Source organism: Lotus japonicus, chromosome 1 (assembly GCF_012489685.1).
Source record: "Lotus japonicus ecotype B-129 chromosome 1, LjGifu_v1.2".
NCBI lineage: Eukaryota > Viridiplantae > Streptophyta > Magnoliopsida > Fabales > Fabaceae > Lotus > Lotus japonicus.
The window spans coordinates 117,806,770-117,812,769 of record NC_080041.1 but is presented as its reverse complement, the minus strand read 5'-3'; positions in this window follow the sequence as shown (position 1 = coordinate 117,812,769).

The following is a 6,000-nucleotide window of genomic DNA, read 5'->3' as shown; positions in this document are numbered from 1 at the left end:
TACACCGTCGGTGAATTGAAATTAATCTCTTATTATAATATCTTCTCATTAGTATTTTAAATTTAATTTCAGGACTGAAAAACTATATATTATATATTGAAACGGACCTTTTATGGTATATTTACAATTTTTTGGAATATATATTTAGAAAATGATTGTTTGCACTATTGAATTTTGATTCTTATACTATATATATATATATATTTCCTTTATTTTTAATTTTCCATTTTAAATTATAATTATATCATATTGTTATAATTATTAAATAATTTCTATTGAATTAAAATTAAAATTAAGTAGACATAAAAAATATAAATATATAAGGTATTATGGGATCCAACACAAAGTAGAATAAGGTGCCTTATCGGAGCAAAATCTGCACCAATAGCTTATAGATACCTTATATCTTATGTTACATTTCAAGTCCACGCAACTAGTTCTAAGTGTCCACTAAGGTACCAAACATTAGAAATGTTGTTACTTTACCCCTTTCCACATCCACTCTCTTTGAATTTCTCTTTCATGAAGTTCAGGCTAGATACACAAGGTACGTAAAAGGTTATGTGACCGAGTTGAATTGGAGTGGAGCAATCTAAGAGTGTGAAGATACCATTATTCCAAAACAAATTACAACTAGCACAAAAATCAAAACTACCAATATGTATGAATAAATTAATTAACTAAAGATTGAAAAGAAACCATACCCGGATGTAATCTTGTTTGAGTTGTTAATAATTAATAGTGAGAGAAGAAGTTGATAACAAGCCTACATGAAAATCATTAGACCAAAATTAGCAAACCTGATTACCTTGAAACGGGATGGATATAATCAAAGATGATGACTATTCTTAAAATCTGTTTGTTAAAGCAAGTAAGAGATAATTCAATGCTTGACTTTAGCAAATCCTATATATATACAAATTTACAACAGTAGGGTTAGGGTAAATGTTGAAGGGTCTAGGGTTCGAACCTTGAGAAGAACTAATTTACTATCATTACCGACAACTAACATTTGCCTAAAAATTTTGATGCCAAGAAAATGAAATACCTGGTTACATTTAATGCATCTTCTATTCTTAATTTTTTATCATTCAGGTTTATTTGTGTTAGTGCTCCCACCTATGATTAAATTCCAGGTGCGACTTCCATTTGTAACCCCCAAAAAAAAAATCCAGGTGCGAAATTGCAAATGATTTTTCTTTTTAAATAGAAATATAATCCTAACATTCCAGATTGTCATGACACAAAATAATGTGAAATATTAATTCATATTACCTGAAGAATGGCAAAGCCCCTTGATAATCTTGTTGTCCAATCATTCGTCATCTTGTTTTTGAATTTTTCGTTATAAGTATTCTGCAAAATATGGAATAGATGTGTATGTAATCCAAAGAGATGTCAACCATGCAATTGTTAATCTTAAAACTCAAAAACTGGTGAAGTGTGATGTGAGGCTTGATGAGTTAATTAACTGGCACAATTAACAATATGCATGTTAACCCACGCTAAACAACATTGTGAATATTGAATGGCAACAATATGTATGTGTGTATTGAAGGCTAACATTTCAATTTCAATGTCCGATCCAGACACTGAGAAAGCCTCGATCATGCTAAGCACATCAAAACCAAAAACCAAATGAATTCTTAATGATTATCACTATTTTTAGTTTTAATTAAAAATGTAGAACTAATAAAAAGAGCAATATAAAATTTAACTAAAATAAAACATGCGTAGATAATTCAATGTGTTCTACTCAACTACAAAACCAATAAGTATTTGATAATTCAATATCAAGTGCATTTTTTATTTGATTAAAATTAACAGAAAAAGAAGCGATCATAATTTGAAGAAGCAAAACACCCATAATCATAACCATAACTACTCAATTCAAATAAAAGGGGTAATACTTCACGACTCAATCAATAAGAATCATGACTCATCTATTTTCCATTTGATTTTATCAATTGTTCCTTCCTTATTCATTTTATCATTATCATTATTCATTAGTTGGTCCAACAAGCAAAATCAACGTGACTAATAGCAAGTAAGGACACACACAAAAAACATGTGAAGATGTGAAGCAGACACAGTAAGAGATGACCTGATCAGAGGTGATATATTCTGATATAGTGGCACGAACCATGGCAGCGTGGTGGTGCGGTGGCTGGTCATGTGGCGTGCAGTTAGGGAAGAAAGAGAAGAAGTGACGGTATAAGCCATGAGGGTCAGGATTTTGTAGGTTGAATTGAAGGTGGGTGGGAGGAGAATTTATGGATGAGAGAAGGAGAGAAAGGCTGATGCCTCTTTTTTAGGAGACTGAGGGAATATTTCAATGGGAGAGCGAGTATGTTGGCTGCTCAGGATTTTTCTTATTTAAGAAGGGGAACTAGGGTAGATTTGGTCTCTACCTTGCGCCTTTAGCTGACAGTTTTTGTTGGAGTACTAAATTAAGTTTGAATTTTAAATTCAAATGTATCTTAATGTTAGGGTTGTTAATACCTTTAGCATAGTTTGTTATTTTTTTTTTTGCTGCAATAGTTTGTTATTTTTAAAATCTAATTGCTGATATCTAGCACAGCAACAGCTTTGTAATCTATATATCTATATATATATATATGAAAATAATGTTTCCTTCTAGAAACCTATGCCACATGACACCCCCAAATTCTTCCAATTTCCCTCCAAGAAAAAAAATCCTTCCTTTTTTTTTTCCAACATAAAACCACATGACTCACATAATTATTGTTATCTAATTTAATTTTTAGTTTTCTTTGATAAATATAAAATAGAAACAATTACAAAACACATGCCTAACATTCAAAAAAATTAAACAATACGGATTGAAAATAATTTTTTTATTAAACAATGTGATGATTAAGATTATATATATGTGCACCAAAGGGTATTAACCATGTACATGTATATTTTTCAAATATTATATAGATTATATGATCACATCATATAAAGGAAAAAACCAAAATACATTTCCGTAAAAACTATTATTCTGGATATGTTTAAAACTATCTTAATTATTTAATAATATGTATTGTTGTCAAATTAATATACATATTTTTTATTTTATCACATTAATATCGTTTTATTTTTTAAAAACATTTAGATAATATAATCCATTAAAAAAGTAATTCATGTCTCCTTCTTAGTAATTCATTTTCCCTCCATGACAAAAAAACTCATTTCCATTATTTTTTTATCTCATTAATTGCGAGATTTTATAACAATTATGACCACATACACAATAAATAAATAATTTCTGAAATTATTTTATAACAATGTTGTTATCAAATATTTAACATCTAACGTCAAAAACAAAAATATTTAACATCTAAGGATTAATACAATTATACACTAACTAATTATCATGCAACTCAAATTAACCAATAAAAATATGAATTATTGAATATATTTTTGGAGACATGTTTCAAAACAAAACAAAAAATAAATTTAAAATTTAAACTTAATAACCATTTTCAAAAAGAAATTATTACAAAAAAATTTGAGATGTTGTATTCAAACTAAAATCAAGATGTTAAATTTTTTACATCATAAATAACTCAATTCCGGTCATTTTTTTATAAGCAACGAGATATATTGAAATGAAGTACAAGGGTACTGCAACTCAATACATATAAAAAATATCAAAGTAAGTATATAAATTCAATTTTATTTTCCCTTAAATTATTTTTTAAGATTTATCAAATATTAAAAAAAAATATTACAAATTTGAAAATGCGATTCATACAAATAATTGGAAACCTTTTTATTTTAATTAATAATATACTACATCCTAATAATAAATATACGTATTTATTTCAAATAAAAATAAATATTGGATCTTTTCATTTTTTATTTTCTAAAATTAATTTATTTGTTTTTCTTTAATATTATGGTTAAAATGATTTTAAAAGATAAATTAATTTTTTTAAAATTCGAATTTCCTTTATTATAGTAATTGTTTAAAATCTAATTAATACTAGATTAGATGTAAAATGAGTGTGATGAGCAAATGAATTTTCGAAAATAAAACAAATATTGAATTTTTCAAATTTTCAGCCTCACTATTTTTTTTGTTTTTTTCAAAAAAATTCCAATTGAATAAAAACTTCCTATTTTAGACACTGCAATTTTTTTTTCTTATAATAGAAATTAATGGCTCTAATTAATTCCTAAAATTAATTAATTATCTTTTTGAAATTCAAATTTTAAAAACATTGATGCTCAAGAATTGATAATTTATTGGAACAATGAAATAATTTGTAATAAATAACGAAAAAAATTATTTAGATGAGACAAGATTAATTAAATAATTGAATTTTCTTTTTCATTAAATTAAAGAATTGAATTTTCAAAATGGAATATTCCACATTTTCAAAATTAAATTGATATAATTTAATTAATGAATCCTTAAAACATTTAATAAAAATAATTTTTATGATATGTTTAATTTCTGATTAATTTTTCATTGACCAATAGTAAATATTTCATTTTAGGAAAAAAATTAAGCATTAGTAAATCAAAATTATTAATTTAGGAAATAAAATTACATGTTAAATTTATAGCATTAGTCACAATTTTAGCATCATTTTGTGCATACCTCCTCGACAACAAGGCAATGACATTCATTTTTCTCCATTTTCTATTCATCATATATACTTCTTCCTCGCATCTTTGATATTTCTTAAGAAAAAAACTCATCCCGTTTTTTTTTCTTTGTTCGTCTACTCCATAGTAAGTATTTTCAACCTTCTTCCATATTTTCTATACTCCTCTCTTTCCTCCCTTTCATTTTTCTTTTACTCAATTTGTTATTCGATTTCATGTTAAGGAACTTTCACCTTCAAATTTTCTTTCGTTTGAAACATCTATAGAGAAAATATATCAATCATGTGCAAGGTAATGCTTTTTATCTTAATGCAAAAATAATTAATTTTGTTATACCTGCGCATTGGTTTGAATTCATTTGCTCTTTTGGGACATTATTCACATTATTTATTTAATCTATAACATTCTATTTCACGCGTTTTTTGTAGCATTGTGTTTATCTTATTCTGATTTATTGTTTTTAGAGTTTTATTTCCATTTTTTTATTTTATAATTCTTCACCACCACTGTATGATCGCAATATTATAAGTTTATTATTGGTTACATTAACCTTAAAATTCACTCCTTTTTATTTGTTGTGTAAAATGATTTATTTCATGTTTCATGTTAGGGGGGTGTTCGCGGTTCGATTTTAAAGGAAAAGTTCTTCCGATTCGATTGTTTCGGATTTATAATTTAATCATCAAATCATTTTTTCTTCAAATCCGAACCAATCTGATCCAATTTTTATCAGTTTGGATTGGATTGAATTTCAATTTTTCAAAGAAACTAAAAATCTTGAAATAAATAACGAAATAGACAATAAAATCATAAAACAAGAAACACTGTAAAAGTTACAGAGACAAGAAATCATGCTTAACACTAACATCAATATTGTAAAAAATGAATTAAGTACACACTGATACGATGATTGTTAAGTGATGACTGTAATTTGTAACACTACTGCATTTCATGGACAATATCTAATTAACTCTATCTAAGTTGATTATCAACCAACGTTATAAATGTATTGTTTTGAGTAAGAGGCAAAGAAGCAGAACAATGAGGGTTTCACTTTCGCTTAGTGAAAAGAAGACATATGTCTTTTAACTTGGAAAAGGTTAAACACATTACTGTAAAGGTTTGGGTATACATGGAATAAAATATTATAAGTATGGTTAAATGGGTAATTATGTATGTCAAAATTTAAATAAATAAATACTTTCGGTTTGGTTTGGATCGGTTCTATTTTGAACATGGGAACTGAAAATCAAACTGATCCATTAACAAAATATTGGGTTTTTTTGGTCGGTTTGAGCTATTTTAATTGGTTTGGTTCGGTTATGAACACCCCTATTTCATGATCCTATTATTTACTCATTCTTCCATTTTCGATTC